The sequence below is a fragment of the Tympanuchus pallidicinctus genome, unplaced genomic scaffold (genome assembly GCF_026119805.1).
Source record: "Tympanuchus pallidicinctus isolate F22 unplaced genomic scaffold, pur_lepc_1.0 scaffold5, whole genome shotgun sequence".
NCBI classification, from domain to species: Eukaryota; Metazoa; Chordata; class Aves; order Galliformes; family Phasianidae; genus Tympanuchus; species Tympanuchus pallidicinctus.
This window is the reverse complement of record NW_026294769.1, coordinates 58,064,373-58,081,455: the sequence shown is the minus strand read 5'-3', so window position 1 is coordinate 58,081,455 and position 17,083 is coordinate 58,064,373. Positions and strand designations below refer to the sequence as shown.

The window sequence follows — 17,083 nt, the reverse complement described above, 5'->3', positions numbered from 1 at the left end:
AGACTCCAGAACTCCCAAGAAATAAAAATAATAATAATAATCTATCAAACTTCCCAACAAAAGTCCGTAAGGTGAGCTCTCCACTAATTTGTACGCAGGAGGAAGCTTCTTGAATCATCAAACTGATGCCAGAAAGTCACTCTAAAGAAGAAATTACACTATAAAACCAAATAAAATTCACCAGCATGCAGGTTTACTTTGTCAAATAAGATACTGCAGAAAAAATGTCATCCACACTGACAAGGAAGTAACTGGGTAAGAACCATAGAAGAAACAAAACAGAAACATCAGATTCACCATTAGGAACACGGGAAATTTAAGAACACAGCTGGAGAAATTCAAAAGCAGGATACATCAACCAAAGGAGATAGAAAGATGGAGAATGGTCAAACTTACACCGAAAAATCAGACACTCAGTGAGTATCTGAAAACATTTAAGAAAATAATTTCCCGAGCTGATACTGAAAGGCAAAGAAAAGCAGAGGAGCAGAAGCCTCATTTAGTCATTAGCTAGCTAATACAGCAATTAAGTGATGGTGCCTTAAAAGATTAGGCCTTATGAACACTCTGGCAAACGTCCTTCCATCTGGTTTTCAGCCATACTAAACACAGCCCTTACTGGCTTCAGCAAAGAAAGTATTTCGAACTTCTGAAATCAGCAGGAACTGAGCACTGTGAAAAACCAAGGGCAACAACTTCAATTCTGGAGGATGGAAGCAGACAATCTTTCAGGCTCCTCCCAACTCATGCCAACCTGTAGTTGCTTTGGGAATAGCACTGCAGGAGATTAGCCAAAAATAATAATCTTTCAATGGCATTGCTTTTGGTTTCTCTACTTTCCAGGTAATTACGAAATTAGATAAATGACATAAGCTTGAAGCACTACACGTTTTTCACTTACAGTATTTTAGTTCTCCTACTTCAAAAAAAATTCATGTCATGATAGTGAACACTTTCCTAAAGCCCCAACTCCTTAAAATTCCTTGTAAAGCTTCAATTCCAGCAACAATTCAAAAGAAAATCAGTCTCATTCTTTCGGTTTTTCAGAAAAGCTTGAAACTATGAACTCTAAACACCAGATGCTTGATAATACTTTTTACATTTCAGTGTATTTTACCAATCATATTTTTTGAGAAAAATCTTCAGAATTATTTGGGACTGAAAATTGCATGGAAATAGAGAGGAGGTTGAAATGAACTGCGATGGATCCAGAGACATTTGCATTTCAAAATTAAAGTAGTGCTGAAAGACAGCAAATGGTAATTGGAAAGACAGATCTCAGAGAAACCTCATGGGAAGACATCATGAAAATGGCAAGTAATTCAATTGTAAAATGGGTTTGGGATTAGGTAGCTGCGAGTGCTGATAATACCCTAAAATCAACAAGAAGAAAAAAAAAAACATCTGCTGCCTGTACTGGAGCTTTGCAGAGTTTTAAGATTTATAAATCCTCACATAGGACATTTCAACTGTGAAAAAACAATAAAATTGGATCTAATTATGCCTTTCTTAATAAAGCCAATTACACAGTCCATATTTTTCTAATAAAGCTGGAGTTGATTGACATTTTTCCTCACTTTCGTTCTAAGAAGTATTTAGTTGCTTCTTAATATTCTATTTTTTTTTTCTTTTTTTGCAAGTCATTATTAGTACGGTGTTTATGGTTTAACTCAGCAGGCAGCTCAGCACCACACAGCTGTTCACTCACTCCCCCTTCCCAGCAGGATGGCAGAGAGAATCAGGAAAAAAAAAAAAATAGAATTCGTGGGTTGAGATAAACACTTATTTACTAAGACAAATAAAAGATGAGGAAAAGAGAATAACAGTTATGATAATTACCTATACATGTACTATGCATATATACAAAATGAGTGACATACAACTCAATTGCTCACCACCTGCCAACGGATGCCCAGCCAGTCCTCAAGCAATGATGGCTCCTCCAGCCAACTTCCCACTACCATCAAGTTTTTTTTCACATGATGTCCTATGGTATGAACTATCCCTCTGGCTAGTTTAAGCTGTAGGTTATGTCCCCTCCCAAAAAATTGTGCTCCTCACTGCCAGAGCAGTACGAGAAGCTGAGAAACTGAAAAGTCCCTGGCTCTGTATCAGATCGCTCAACAACAATGAAAACATCAGTACATTATCAGCACTGGCTTTCTCTTCAAACCAAAGCACAGCATCATACCTGAAACTGTGAAGGAAAAACCAACTCTGTCCCAACTGAGACCAGCACATATAGAAATTAATACTATTTCTATATGAAAAAAAAAAAAAAAAAAAAAGAAAGAGATCTATTCTTGGGCTTTTTACTGTTATATTCAACTCTGTACATGCAGCGATATCAATAATAACTGTGCTACTTGCTCAAGTGCTATCAAAATGACATTGGACATTCAGTCCACTGTTCAGAAGTCTGACTTTTAGGGTTCCAAGAGTGGAATTGAGATCACGAAGACATCACTGATTTCCAATATCCATTTTCCCTTAAATACCAACTTAAAAACCCTTAGTTACTCTTTCTTGAACTAGGAAAGCTCTTCATGATTTTTTCCACTCTGGAACTTTTGCAGGTTTCAGGATGCAGAACCCCCAGACCCCATCAGACAAACAGGAGAGCAGTTTTTACGCTCTTCTGCAGTACCAGTTTTTATGCACTTCTGCAGTTCCAGGTGAAAGTCCGAAGCACAGTTCCATGAGCTTCATCCTCAGACTTAGTACCAAGCTAAGGTTCTTTTTTTAGCCAAGATGGGCTTATCTCATTACCCTTCTTAGCTGTGATCTCCACTCAGAACTGGGGAAAAGTATCATCCTGAAAGGTACAGGCTGAACACAGGAGAGTGCCTGTTTCACGTGTCTTCACCTCTTAAATGCCTGACAGCATTCTGTCATTTGTTTAGTGCCTCTTCTTAATATAGCATTTCAACTCCCTTTCTTATAATTCAGAGAAACTATACAGTATAATCTTAATCCCGCTAACTACAGTTAAAGGCACTAGTTTTCCCACCTGGCAGGATGCACACACTAGTTTCTCACCTTCATCTGACAGGTAATTCAAGTTTTGTATGTTTGTGTACAAGCAGATTCCTCTGTCTACTCTGTTTCAGGTATGCACCATGACCACCAGCAGTAAAGTCCATGTAATCTCATACTTTTTATATCAGGCATTTTTCTAGTGGTAGTCAGCAGTGGCACCTGCAAAGCGATTCAAGGCATAAGACGAGTGACAGTGACAGTGTTTTCTTTCCAAAGTGACAACCTCACCACTATCCAAACAGAATATATGAGGACATAAATTGCCTTTATTACACTACAAAATGCAGGTCTATTTGGGGAGGTTTGGGAACTGACAAAAGCAGAGCACTGTCACATAATTAAAATACAATTTCAACACTTGTCAGAGGATATTTATATAACATCGGTGTAGGTTCTGTATTTTATACAGAAAACGTACTCTCACTATTACAGTCTTGTAAATAAGAGAAGCATTTGTCTGCATCAGTATTATTATAACTGCTGCTGAGTCATAGAGATAAATTTGGCCCATATTGATACATTAAAGGAACAGGTTTATAAAAATGATTATGCTAAGAGCATTAAGCAAGGACTACAATCAAGAAACTGGAAATGCTATTGTCTCCGCAATACTAAATCTGCCTTTCCCACCACAAATAAATGGAAGTGAAAACAATAACACCTTAATGAGACAATAAGCAGTTCAACCATCACAACAAATCTACTGCCTACTCACTTTTTTTCACCCAGTGTCATCAACAGTGCCATCAACCAAAAGGTCTGAACTGTAACTGGAATGTTTCAGGATTGTTCCTTTCCAAATATAAACAGTATTTAGCAGGAATTAAACAAACTGGAAGAGAACCAAGCTTTTTTGCGTTGTTTCTGTAACGTTTATTTTGTTGACAAGCACAGCAAAGTTACTTGAAAGTTGCAAAACAAAGAAGTAACACAAAATGTTACTGTGTAAGAGCTTGATTTGAGTATGTCTCCAAGTCTGGGGCCTCAAACACAGGAAAGAGGTGGAGTTTTTGGAGAAGCATCCAGAGGAGGACCAAGAAGGTGATCCGCAGGGTGCAGCACTTCTCCTACGAAGACAAGCTGAAAGAACTGGGTTTATTCAGCCTGGGGAAAAAAAAAAAAAAAAGGCTGCAGGGAGACCTCATTGCAGCCTTCCAACATTTTAAGGCAGTCTATAAACAGGAGAGAAATCAACTTACTTCACAGATAGATAGCGACAGGACAAGGGGGAACGGTTTTAAACTAAAAGCAAGGAGATTTAGATTGGATGTCAGGGAGAAGTCAGGTCAGGTGCTGGAACAGGTTGCCCACAGAAGCTGCGGATGCCCCATCCCTGGAGGTGCTAAAGGCCAGCTTAGATGGGGCACTGGGCAGTCTGATCTAATATCTGATCTAGAGGCTGACAACCCCACTGTGCTAAGGATGTTGGAACTTCATGATCCTTGAGGTCCCTTCCAAACCAAGCCATTCTATGATTTAAGCCATTTTTTTCTCCCCACATCCTGCCTGTTACCACAGAAGAACAAACACACTGAAGAACTCAAGGATTTGTATCACAGAACCAATGCGAGCCATTCCACAGCCTTCTCACTGTTCCATCCACAGTAGGTTTGCATCCATTCTGTCCACTGCAGTGAACAGCGGTTAATGGCCAATCACATGTAAAAGTCACAAAATCAGTGCATCAGAAAAAGCCTGGTGTTTTTAAGTGCTATCACATTAAAAATAGTAATACAGATTAGTACCCTTGCTAGCATGCATGCCTAGTTCCATGTCACCGATTAACCAGAAGGCAGATGACAAGAATATATATTAATTTTTATAGTTAAAAAACACGTTTGCTTCCCTTTTGATGAACAGGAGGTAAAATACTCTCCATTCATGGCTAAAAGCTGTTTGGAGTGCACTGTATCTGATCCTGCACATGGGAAGAACCTCTTTCACCACCTTTGATTCGTAGAGTTAACTTAGGACAATTATCCATCATCTTCCATATGTGAAAATAAAACCTAAGTCTATCTCCTATGGCTCTGTTCTAGACTCTAGATCCCACAGAGTAAAGTCTTCTCTTAGAGTTAAATGTTTCGGTTTCAATAAGAAAGCACTGTTGTTTTGTATGGCTTTACTCGTTTAGGTCATAAATTCACACTAAAGATTTCTAACAACAGCACCAGTCAGTAGAAAACAACCTAAAGCAGAACTTCCAATACAGATAACTTGCGCAAGGAGGAAAGAACAACAAAAGACAAGCTGAGGCATAAATTTCATCATAGTACTTTATAACAGAGCCAGTGTTTCTGTAAACTTCTGTCCCAAACTCTTGATAACACTTCAATGTAAACACAGAATTAAATATTCTTCCTGCAGCTCAGCTCTAACCAAACATACTCGAGCCATGCCTTATATCAGCGAGCCCCACACATTACAATAGTTGTTGAAGTGCTTTCCTAGTGGTCTCACAAACATTTCTCATCACTAATTTTATTTATTTCTTTAAGTGTTAACAGTGTGGCCTATTAACAATACTAGAATATAATGGTCTAAAGCATGGGTGTTCTACCTTCTGATATGTCGGGACCACACTTACTGAAGAGAAATTGTCTTGGGCCACATAAATATATAATGCAGTTAATGAATATAAGTCACAAAACTTACTTTTTAATATTCCTCTACTGAAAACGACCATTTCTCATGCTTCTCCTAAAAATGTTCCTGCACAGCTTAGTAGCTGTATGTGTGGAGACAGTGTCTTCAAGGGCTATGGACTGAAGTCTTTATAAGAATAGTGCTGCATTTTTAGCCAAAAGTGGGGAAGTAGATGTTCAGTCTGGTTTCTTTGGAGGAAATTTTACCTTTCTTTGCCTACTGGAGAGGTGTTTATGTGTAAATAACACTGCACCAAGAGCAGACAATAACAGCTGTTGTCCAAATCAATCAGTTATGCGTATTTTAAGTAGGAAAAAAAAGTACAAGGTCCAGATGCGCCGCAGCTCAGATATGGTCATAATCTTAATTCATCACAATTCAATTTTTATTATAAATGGAACAAGAAACTTCCTGAGTAAGGATACATGACAAAACACTTGTGGTTTAAAATTGCATCAGTCCAGAACTCCAAACAAACTTGAGTAATTTAATCCTGGCATGGAAACTGAATGCTTGATTCACTGAAATTTGCGTCGTGCTCTGTGCGAGCACTGCAGTATAAAATGTCAGGTATGAGCATCTGGAAAACTACAAGCTGCTTCTACCAGCTTCACAATCCCAATCTGTATTTCTGTAGATTGGAACAATTTATATTAATTTACACATCAGAAAGCTTGCCTCCACATTTTTTTCTCCCCAGACTATTCTTTACAATTCTTTTAATACTCATGCACTTAAATGAAGGGATTGTTTTACCATGTATGCATTAAAGCACAACGATGACTTCTGCTTTTGTCTTTGCACAGCACAAAATCCAGCTCATTCTGGCAAACAGCAGTTAATTCACCTTGAAAATATTTGCACATCTTCAAGCAAAAACAAAAGTTGCTGTGCTTGACAGAAGAAGTTATTCTAAGTCAAATTCTGCTCTTAGTTCTTATGCTGAAGATTTACAGATTGATGTACAGGTACTCATTTGGAAAATAAATAAGGAAAACTGAGCTACAACATGATTGGGTATTACAATATATAAAGAGATGTTTTTTAAAGAAATAAAAATCACAAGATTGTTTAGTAAGTTTGGTTACCTTAGAAAACAAGGCATGGCTAAAAAAAAAAGAAGAAAAAACTCAGGATGACTGTGGGCATTTAAAATGTCTATTATCATTTAAAATTATATTAGAAAACTCTACCTCATAATTCACAATTATTTAAGTCATATTAATGTTGAAGCTATGAGAGGATACTGAAAGTTGGTGGGTTGTTTGGTTGGTTGTCGGTGTTTTTTTTGGTCAGAAATTCTCCCTCATAAATACGTAACCAAGGAAACTGAATAAATAAAGGAACAGTAGTTCTTAAAAATATGTTTTATTTTGTCTTTTTCTTCCTCTTAAGTTCACTAAGATAGACAGCAAAACAAACAGGTACTCCTGCCATTCTGAGTTACAATTACAATAACCAGTAAGAAGAATTAGAAAGTGGAAAGGAATTAGCAGTTATTATAAGAATTTAAAACATATGACAGGAATCTTTTCACATTTCACGGAGGTGGAACGACTTCCTTCCTACTAATGCCAATTGCCAGATTCCCTCAGAATTTCATTTGTTTCAACTGATGAAAGCCCAGGGGTTCCAGCCGCTGGTCTCCCACATTCCCCAAAAGAAAGTCACATAGGATAACATGTAATTCTCTCTTTACACAGTTCATTCCTACTGCCTGCTGCCACGTCATTTCCAAGAACTCTGCCTTTTTGTGTATCTGAGAAACAAAAATTACCAGAAATGACTGAGAGAGTTAAAAGTTATTAGGAAGAGCAGTAACAGATTCATATTCTGCCTCTGCTACAGTTAGAAACACAGAACCCCCAGTTGGAAGGGACCCAAAAGGATCAGTTCATCTCCTGGCTCCACAAGGTATTAACCAAAAATCAAGCAATATTTCTGAGAGCACTGTCCAGATGCTTCTTGAACTCTGTCAGTATTGGTGCCACTGCTCTGAGAAGCCTGTTCCAGAACCTCACCACCCTCTTGGTGAAGAGACTTCTTCCAATGCTCAGCAAGTTCCATGCTGTTCCCTTGGGTCCCGACATCGTCAGCAGTACCCCCCTTACTTTTAGGGCACATCCCTACAAAGTACTCTGAAAGTTGGAAAGTTGGGCAAAACACACTGTTTATTTCTTGGTATTTCTTAGTGGGAATGTATATTTCTATTATCTCCCCTTTAAAGCTTCAGACAGGTCAAGTTTCATCCCAGATATGGAGAGCTCTCTTTTTTTTTTTTTTTTTTTTTTTTTTTTTGAGCTTTGTCTGCAATGCTGGTTTAGTGCAAAATTAGGGGGTGGTGACAGAACTATGGTGAGCCAATTTGGTGTTCACTGTTTAACACCAACAGAACAGGTGAGAAGATATTTCCTGACCAAACAGATGAGATATTCAACATCTGCTATGATCTTTGTTGTTCCTCTGCAACTTCTAGTACCTTAATGGCACTGAAGTAGTTTCCCCATGAGCCTGGCCAAGGTGACCAGAACCACAGTGTAAGAGCATTCCACAGAACTAATATAAACTCATCTTTTCATATCATAGTACATTGTGCAGCTAGTACTACCTATATTTTAAGATAAACACTTGAAACATAGAAACTCAGCTTCGGTGGAATGCTGTTTCAAATGCCATCTTTTGGACAGCTGCTTTAGCTCTGGTATTTCTGACCTTTGTGGAACTTAATTAAATTCAATTCACAGTGGTAAGTGGGAGAAGTACAGGGGCTATGAGGTGATAAGACACTAAATGAGATTCCCTGAAATGCAATAATACTGTAGGAAGGATCAGAAACTTTGGATTCCATCTAGACTCCCTAAAAGCATACTGTCACAAGACACAGGCTGCTTATTTGCACATTACCCCACCTGCCCAATGTCATTCTCCTCTTCCCCAGGTCCTATCCAGGCAACCTACAAATCCATCACCATCATCACTCTCCAATCTCAACTTCATTTGGATTTTCACAGCAACCAACCCTAAAACTTCGTCCAGGAAGCCCATCCAAGTTCTAACCTGCTCAGAAAGCCAAAGCCTTTTCTCTCTCATGGGACTCAGCTCAAAGGACAGCAGTTTCCAACCCAGCATTTCAGTTAGGATGCTTGCTCTAGAATGTTATCTAAACCCCAAGCACATCACAGTGATTCAGTGCTGTGTAGATACTAAGAACTGAAACAATATACCCAAAATTCCACTTTTTCAGTTACCACTTCTATAACTCTTGCCAGCGGCTAAGTGCAAATGTTGGATAAGTCTGGCTTGACCCTCTCTTCTTAGATGTGGCAGCACACCCATGGAAGCAATCTGTGCCCTCGGGGACCTTTGGCCAAGGGAATGCTTTGATGGAAAGCCGTGCCTGGAGGCACCCTCAGACGCGGTGCCACACAGCAACACTGATACTGCTTTAGACCCAAAACATCCTGAGGATAAAGAAAACATGAGGCTACGCTGGAAAAGAATGTAAAGCAGCTGTTATTGCAGGTACACCTAAAAAAAAAAAAATTTATATTCAAAGCCTGACATTTGATAAATTTGTAAATAAAATAGACTATTACCATAAAAACAGTTGAAGGCACATGGCCCTCTACAAGTAAATACATGCTCCACCATAGAAAGTTTGCAGAAAGTATATGCAGCATACAGGAAGACACTGGGACAATAGTAGTCAATTGAGCACTGAAGCTTTAATAAACATTAGCTCTGCTTTAAACTTTTCCTCATAATTTCTTTCACATGACTACTCTACTGTTCCCACACTAGAGGTGTCTAAGTAATTCAGTTCTTGGTGAGGTATAAACTCACGTTAAAAGCTTTCCGATGAGGTAGGCCTCAGCGAGAGAAAAAATGTGGGGAAAAAAAAGGCGATATACAGCTGGTATATGGAAAAGTTTCAAGTCATCTGTTCCAAACAGACCAGTCAATTCCTGTTACTAGCATCCTTACTAGCATATGAAGAAAATGACCACAGCAAAAAAATTAACCAGTCAGCAGAAGCCTTGAGTGGGGCCTCTATCCATTGGTCAACTCCACATGTAAAGTCAGTGCAATTATTTGAAAAATATTCAAATAGTACCAGAAAGGTCTTGGCAGTTTGATCTAGATGTGAGATTAGGCTACTAATAAATCAGCATTAGGCTTCTGGTAATAATACTTCCATGCAATCAGTATTCAGCCTGACTCCTGGAGAAGGGAGTAAGAAAAATATAAACATAAAGCCAGAGAGAGAACACTGAAAAATCCTACAGGGATTAATAAGATTCAAAGTAGAATTAAAAGTGGAACAAGCAAATGTATTTTGATTCCAATTATATCTGTTTTCATTGTTACTATTGTTTTTAGTCCTGGATACAAATTGCTTCCTTCTCTAAAAGGGATTTAAAAGCTCTTGCATCTTTTCTTCTCAGAAGCTGAGAAGTTGTGGTGTATCAATCATCAGTTATCATTTCAGAACATGCTCCTGTCAACAGCCTGGATGTCCTGCCTCTCCAGTGCAACTGCACATAGTAGGCACCTTGGAATTGAAGTACAAGAGATACGGATGACTGAATAGATTATTTCTACATCGACAGTATATAGATATCTATTTCTGAACTATATCAATATTAATAATTTAAAATGGCAAAGGAAATGTAGGAACTCAAAAGTGAATCCAATTTCACTGAAGTGACTATAAATACTAACATTTTAGTATGTCCTGCATTATTTATGAAATAGGAAGATTATTTATTACTAAGCATTTCTACAGCAATGGTTAGATTAAGGAATAGCTAATAATGTGTTTGCTGTTATTTCAGACCATGCCTCCATAGAACCTGATTGTGTTATGCCTTAAGAAAAAAAAAAAGTTCTGCCTATATTTATAGTATCAAAGTGTTGTCTCCATGCACGTCGTATTTTATAAAGGTTTCTGGAAACTTATGATCCACAGGAATACTTAAGTGTACTATGTTTTACCCATGAATTTAATGTCTGTGTGTCTCAAAAGCTTTCTATACAAAGGAGCAGAGGAGATAGCAGATTCTTTTCCTCCTGTTTCTAGAGAGCAAGTTCAAAGTATATGTATAAGAATGGAATAGACATAAATTAAGCAGCCACAGAATGTGTTAACATTTCTTTTCCGGACTCTGTTTTTAATGGAAGAGTTCCTGTACTGAAGACAGACAGGATGGCTCCTAGCATCGTATGATGTGGTAAAGGTAGCTGCTAGACCACCTTTCAAAACGAAAGTGCACAGGTAGTACCATGGAACCGAGTGCCTACACTAGTAGGGGTAACACTTTGTCTCTCCGAGAGGTGCTATGAGTTAGATACAAATTGCCACAACTTTGCTCTCCAAGCTCTGTACTATGTATCACTTGTCCATGTCTACACAGATGTGAACTGCGCTGTCACAGAGATGAACTGGATATACCCCAGGCTGATCCAAAGTGTCACTCTTTGGTCACTGATTTCTGAAGAACATGCATACAATACAGGGGATCTTGTATGACTGAGACTTTTACTCACACACCAAGAAGGTTACTATCTTCCACAGAATAGGTCTTGATTTTGTTCACATAGCTTAAGCTCTGCCAGTGACCCCACTGAAAACCCAACTAAGACAATGTGTAGTTCCACAAATCTGAAATATTGCATAAAACTACATCCCTGCTTTAGCACTGGAGACTTTCAAGGTGAGGCTGGATCAGGGCCTGACCAACCTGATCTAGCTGTGGTGTCCCTGTTCACTGCAGGAGAGTTGGACTAGATGGCCTTCAGAGGTCCTTTCAACCCTAAGGATTCTATGATAAAAACTTCCTCCTTTGCTAACTACTTCAGTTAAAGTCCTTGTACAATCTAGCATCTTATTTTCTGCTTTTCCAAAATAGAAACACCAGAACTGGAACAAAAAGAGGTACAGTACTTATTTCTTACTCATAATAAACAGACAACAGTATCTGAATAGCAATATATTTGCAGTTTCCAGAAAAAAAAAAACAAACACCAAACATGAAGTTCCTCTTCAGGAAATTTTTATCAATGCCAAATAAAGTTTTGCTTAAGTAAGCAGCTCCACTTTGAACTTGTATAAGCAACTTAGAAAGCTATTCAGACTGAGGAGAGGGCATTAGAGATGCTTCTTATAGAGACTGCTTATTATTGCTACAGTTATTCAACAACTGAATACGCAGTGCATGATCAAGGCTGTGCATCGCAATGATTTATTAAGAAAGAAAATAATGCTTTGCTTAGTGTTCAGAATTTCCTCTTTCATTCATCTTTCACTTTTGATCAGATAGATTTATTAGCAAAGTATTAAAAAAAACTATTCACTATTCATCTATTTCACCATTAAAGACCACTTCATGTTCTTTCCCTCCTGTTAGGGTGCTAACTTTCCTTAGGAAGTCACCACAGATGCCCCACTGGTTAATAATGCCTATGGCTGGGGCTAGGGGAATCCTATTGCCCCTACAAAAGTTTCAGTTTCAACTCTTTTTTAAAAAACATCAGTCAAACAAAAAGCTTCCAAAACTTTCCAAAGAGAAAAACACTCCCCATCTGGAACAAAAAAGCCTCCCAGAATAAAAGCTCACCAGAAATGTACGTGTTGGCATAGACTTACCAATTGAGGCCTGAAAACAACTGTATCCAACAAAAAGAAAACAAAGTGGAGTTTATACCCTCTTATCCTTCTGCTCAGAATCTATTCTTTCCATGTTGCCATCCCTGGACTACGTGGATAACATATTGCATAGCCCCCACAGAAGGGACCATCCTTTGTACAGTCTGTTCATGACTATGGGGAACGCCATCAGAACGTGCTTGTGGGTAACAGCAAGCTTGTGGGTAGCTGTCCTCTCTTCCCTTTGCTCCTGTCTCTAGCCTCCCTCTCCTCATGTGATTTCTCAATAAAATGAGAATGCCTCAAATGAAAAAAGATACCTCAGTGTATTCCTGAGCAATAATAAAGTGAAGCTGAATGGTCCTTTCCCATCCTGTCACCTACGAGTTAAGGAGCCGAATCTCCAGTTTGTTCTCAGTTCAAGAGCTGTGGAAGTTTAACGCAGGTTTACATATTTTTCCTCTCTCTTTTTCTTTTTCCCCCTACCTTTTTCTTCCTCTCCAAATCCTTCTTTAACGGGTAGTAAAATAAGTAAATAAATAGAATTCCTATCTCTGTTTTTCTAGAGCAATGTAAGAAAGTGGGATCAGGAGGCCAAGATCCCTTTGAGATGCAGACAGGAATCTGGCATACAGGAGAAACTTGCTAATTGCACTGCTGCAGCCATAGATAAGCTCACTCGGTGACAGACATCTCTGCACAATCTGAAAGATTTTGACCTTAAGGTCCAGTAACTTCCTATCATGGACAGAAACTGTTTGACATATCCATAACATTTCCTGAGATATCAAGGAGATATCTGCTCCATCTCTACGTTTAATCTCGACTAAAGCTGGTAGGAACAGGTGCTAGAATGAAAACATAACTTACAGCTCACTGCTGCAGTGCACCACGTGAGCATCTGCTTCTGGCACACAACTCTGATGAGCTGAAGATGGCGATACCTTTTCCATAGGTCTTCCCCAAGAGTTCCAGCACACACTGTTCAATTCCTGACCAAAACTCTTTCTTGATCCCCTGATGTCAAATGATCACAAATCAAAGAAGAGTGCATTACCTCAAAGGGTGTCTGTTGCAGTTGTGAAGAAAGCTATCCTACACTGAAGTACACAGTTGTATCATCAAAAGTTTCAGCATCTTCTAATTGAATCCACTCACGAACATGCAGCAACTCACGCTAACCCAACACTGAACCATGCTTGTTAGCAATAATTGTTTGCTTCTGCAAGGTTGTCACCTCCCAGTGCGTTCCAGTAAAATACTTAACTGAATATTTTCACTATAGTAGCTTAAGGAACAACAGTAGCTCACTACAGGGTGAAAAAGAAATTATGGTAGCTCATCAACAAAAAGGAAGTTAAGAGACCTTTTCAGGAATTAACAGCTGACAGGTAATGCTGATAATCCTAAACTACTGCCTCCAGCTATGAACCTTAAAGAGTAATCAATTGCCTATGAAATTTCCTATGGCATTATTAACAGGGATTTTTGGTTTTAAAATTAAAGTTGTTGGGGTTTTTTTTTTCGTTTTCTAAAAAAGACATTTTAACATTTCTTCCTGCACTCCTGTTACCCTCCAGAACCTTAGGGGCATAAGTACATATGAGTATCTATAAGGTGAGATGACACACTTTATTACAAAAAGAAAAGCAAAACCAGTAAGATATATCCTTAGATTAAATGAACAGTGGAGAAATAAAAGCTTTTAAGGAAAAAAAAATATATGGAGAAAAAAGATTATTATTTTTCTGCCTGAAGGGAGAAACAGCTATGTGCAAACACTGCAGCTGCTAGCTAGACATTTCACAACTATTAATATGTAATCCCACTGCCACCCCAACAATCTTTTCTATTAGCTGGGCTGAAGTCTGGACAAAAGATGAACAATCATCTGAGACTCTAAAGACACCGTACGAAAGTGTACAACTTAAAAACGTGTGTATATTCTATCTGCATATGCTTTGACTATCAGAAAGTACCTACCTGTCTAGGATGCTGAAATCATTTATCAATCTATATGAGCTCTAGAGTCATAACGAGAAGTATTAAGACAACATAACAGTAAATGTAAAACAAATGCCTCCTATTAAACAAATCATTACTCCTCAAACATAAGGAAAGTCCTTTTTTTAAAAACAAAGCCTTTGAAGGCTACTAACATTTTGAACAATTTTATTTTTAAGTTACCTACCATTATTATTGCAGCTCAAATCTAATCACAAGAAATAAAATGGCAGATCACATTCTACAAAAATTTCTCTCTTTATTTTTCCCCTGTTGTCAACACAGGTAGCACAAGCTGTTCTTTCCTGCTGCATTCTCTGATGGTCTTGTGCAGCAAGCAAAAGGCATCTACTCAAGAATTCAATTTTTCCCCCATTATTGCATACTCATAAAAATGGAACTGACAGGACAGCAGCTTATTGATGTGCAAGTCAGATCCCAATCGCACATACTGAGCAGCTTCCAGAAACCCACAGATAAAATCCCACCTTATTATCACGGGGGGCTGCTTTGGGATTTTTTTGCTTCGTTAGGGAGAGGGGAAGAGTTGCAGAAACAATCACACAGCAGCCTCCTTGTCTACATCGTAGTAACACTAATTACCAGAACACTGAATACACACAGCAGGGTCGGCAGGTTCTGGTCTTTAACTACTTTAAAGCACGTCTAAATTTTGATGAGGCTCAGCCTGCAGACACTCCAGCTTACGTGCAGTTTCGTCCCTGTGCACATTCCATCAAACCCAAACCAAGGCACAAGGACAGCCGTCCCCGGAGTGCCAGCAGCCGACACGAGGCTCAGGACGTGAAAGAAGGCAGCTGTCCCCCCCCGGCACCCACCGGCCCCGGCTGGCCCAGTTCTGCCACCAGCGAGCCGCCAAGCAGCAGCATTTTCACAGGCAACGTTCCGCGTCTCCTCAAATTGCCCTCTCCCTGTTATTAAATCATTTAAATTAATTGGCCGTTTTAGTACAACTTCGGAGACGACAACGAGCCTCCCGCGAGCAGCAGAGCGGCTCCTGACGCCTCTGCCGTTTGGCAGCAGAGGAAACGAAGCAAAGCGTCGCTGCCGTCAGCAGCCGATGAGGAACTTCGCCTCCCCCGGGCTCGGCGACGCTCAGCATCCGAACTGAGCTGTTACGGAAGGGACGGCGACAGCACAGCCCTTATCGAACTGAACAGCGAGATCCCGTGTTCGGAGGGAAAAACTTGAGACGCGGGTCGCTATTTGCTACCGACAGACACACGGAAATACTGCACCCCTACTGAACTGAAAGGCGCACAGAGCGCATCACCTATGGGCAACCGCAGCTCCCCGCGCGTTCCCCTTACGCACCCCCCGCCGCGCCACGACCTCCCGGATCTCCTCAACGCCGCAACTCCGCGCTGACGGCGTCGGACGCCTCTCCGGAGCCGCGAGCCGGGCCGAAGACAACCAGAGAGAAGTTGCAGAGCCGAGGGGGGAGCAGGGCCCGCCTCGCACGACCCCTCACTGGGGGGGACGGGGCAGACCCGGCCGCCCCTCCCTATCCCCACCGCCCGCGCGGCCCCGGCCCCCCGCCCCGCTCTGCGAACAACTTACTTGCCGGCGGCGGCACGCGCCCCCCTCACACGGCCCCCGGCCGCGCGCTCTCCTTCCCGCCCGGCGAACGCGGCGCGCGAGCGCAGCCCCGGCGCGGCGGCCGCTGCCGAGCGCGTTCGGACATGCTCAGTCCCCGAGCCGTCTCCTCGCGGAACCTACCACCGAGGGGAGGGGGGTAGAAAGGGGGGGGAGCCGCGGAGAAATAGGGGGCAGAGCTGGACGCTACCAAGAGGATGAGCTAAAAATAGGCGCCGCAGAAAAGAACAGCTGGAGCTTAAAGGGGCAGAGGCGGCCTCGCTGGCGGGGCGGAGGGCGACGTCCCGATGCGCGGACCCCCCCCCCCCTCGCGGTGTGGGACGCCCCGCAGTGTCTGGGGAGCCGCGCTGAGGCCGGGCTGTGGGGTAGCGCCGTCCCCGAGCCGCTCTCTCTCGTGCCCGCTTACGGTCGCGGCTCGGCTCTGGCGCCGCGCGGCCCCGGGGGGCTCTCGGGAGCCTCAGCTCAGCGCGCACCTGGCACGGCGCGCCCCAGCGCCACAACGCCCGCCGGGCGGCGGTTTCGGACGTCGGGTCTGGAGAGTGCGGGGGAAAATACGAGTCTGTTTTCCTGCCGTATTTCTCGGGGGCTCCATCCCGTTCGGTTTTTGTGAATGGGGCTCCGGCTCACGCTGGCTCTGTAGTGAAACCCGGAGCAGCCCGGTGAGAATGTGGCAGCCTTAAGCAGCCTGCAAGGCAGCTCCTTAAATATGTTTAGGGTTGTTTTTTTACACTGGGAGATGTGTGTGATAAGACAGAAGTCATCGCACTCACACAGCACTGTGTTTTTAACCTGAACGCTGTATAGAACTGTTAGAGATCGAAAGCCCTGCAAGTATTTGTGAATGGGAGTAAATGATGTGCTTGAGCTGCTGTTGGATTCACCGCCTTCCTGAAGACCAGTGAGAATAAACACGAGGCCGCATTGTTTTATATTTATAAACATACTGTAAAGCCTAAAACTGTAATACTCCAGCAAGAGTTAAGAACTGAACTCAGTGCTCAATTCTGCTTTTTTTTTTATATGCAGAAAATTGCTGCTCCACAAATACTATCTTTACAGTATTGGGACTAAAGAAGCTTTCACTCAGGAAGGACTACTGTGCAGTGTCTGCACAATGATAACTTGACACTG

General features: G+C 41.2%; 1 protein-coding gene across 3 annotated transcripts in view; it reads right to left on the bottom strand.

Annotated features, from left to right (window-relative positions):
- Positions 1-16,023, bottom strand: part of OXR1 (oxidation resistance 1) — a 239,046-nt gene extending 223,023 nt beyond the window's left edge. For 2 of the 3 annotated variants that reach the window (XR_008211428.1, XR_008211429.1), the window contains exon 1: positions 15,917-15,977. The gene's annotated coding sequence lies outside the window, so the exon portion shown is untranslated. Of the gene's footprint in view, positions 1-15,916 lie in introns of all 3 variants that reach the window. The other variant, XM_052704675.1, reaches the window with a different exon arrangement.
- Between the last annotated feature and the right edge of the window lie 1,060 nt (positions 16,024-17,083).